The 1,246-nt window shown below is 48.1% G+C and overlaps 1 non-coding gene across 1 annotated transcript; it reads left to right on the forward strand.

The window, feature by feature from the left end:
- Positions 1–456: 456 nt before the first annotated feature.
- Positions 457–528, forward strand: TRNAD-GUC (transfer RNA aspartic acid (anticodon GUC)). The gene has a single exon. It is a non-coding gene; the product is annotated as a tRNA-Asp (tRNA).
- Positions 529–1,246: the final 718 nt, after the last annotated feature.

The following is a 1,246-nucleotide window of genomic DNA, read 5'->3' on the forward strand; positions in this document are numbered from 1 at the left end:
GCATATCATTGAAAGGATGCCGATCATATTGAAATTCCATGAACATGTATTTTACTGAGTCACACCCAGGGTCCGTTAGGCATATTGCTATCCATCTATTGCATTTTTACTCTGGCATTCCTGCAAGAAGCTCAGTGCAACATATATGGTTTGGCCCACAATGACCCTGTAAAGTAGGTCAGGCTAAGAACAGGTGACTGGCCCAAATCTACCCAACGAATGACATGGGTGAATGGGGATTGGAACTAAAGATCCCTCAGGAGAAACTAATGGCACTGCCTAGGAAACTAAAGCTATTGTTTCTGGTGTACAATACAGTATGGATTGTATTGACAGTATGGATATAGACTGCTAAGTAGGAAGCATGCAACGGCAATAAAACTTGAGGGCCAAACTAGACATTATAGCAGCCATAGGTCCGACCTGTGGCTCAGTGGTAGAGCCAGCCTGTGGGGAGGGGCTGTGGCTCAGTGGTAGAGCCTCTGCTTGTCATGCAGAAGGTCCCAGGTTCAATCCCCGGCATCCCCAGTTAAAGAGACTAGGCAAGTAAGTGATGTGAAAGACCTCTGCCTGACACCCTGGAGAGCTGCTGCCGGTCTGAGTAGACAATACTGACTTTGATGGTTGCCAACCTCCAGCTACTAGCAGGAGATCTCCTGCTATTACTACTGATCTCCAGCCAATAGAGATCAGTTCACCTAGAGAAAATGGCTGCTCTGGAAATTGGACTCTATGGTGTTGAAGGCCCTCCCCTCCCCAAACCCCGCCCTTCTCAGGCTGTGCTCCAAAAACCTCCCACTGGTGGCGAGGAGGGACCTGGCAACCCTATCCCTTATACAACCATAAGATCTGGTGGTCAGGAAATAATCAACATATGCCTGACCTGCAGGACTCAAAAGAGTCAAAGCTTAGTTTGAGTTTAGGCCTACAATTTGCCTGCCCATGGCAGGAAAGGGTCTACCTCCACTCTCATTTGCCCATACTCAGTCAACTGAGCAGCAGGAGAAAAAACACCAGGGGGGGATGAATTTGGATACAATCTCGATGTCTTTATTGGGGAAGGCTGTGACATCACTTCTAGGTGATCACCAGGACATCATGACACAACATCCATGTATCTTACCCTCCCCAGGGTTTCATCCACCCCCCTGCCCAAAGCTCCCAGGCTTTGCAAGTGGAAGGCTGGCAATCCTATCTGAGCTCCATTGAACTGCTGAGACATATAATAGTGATCTACCTTACAGAA

The sequence above is a fragment of the Euleptes europaea genome, chromosome 8 (genome assembly GCF_029931775.1).
Source record: "Euleptes europaea isolate rEulEur1 chromosome 8, rEulEur1.hap1, whole genome shotgun sequence".
Lineage (NCBI taxonomy): Eukaryota > Metazoa > Chordata > Lepidosauria > Squamata > Sphaerodactylidae > Euleptes > Euleptes europaea.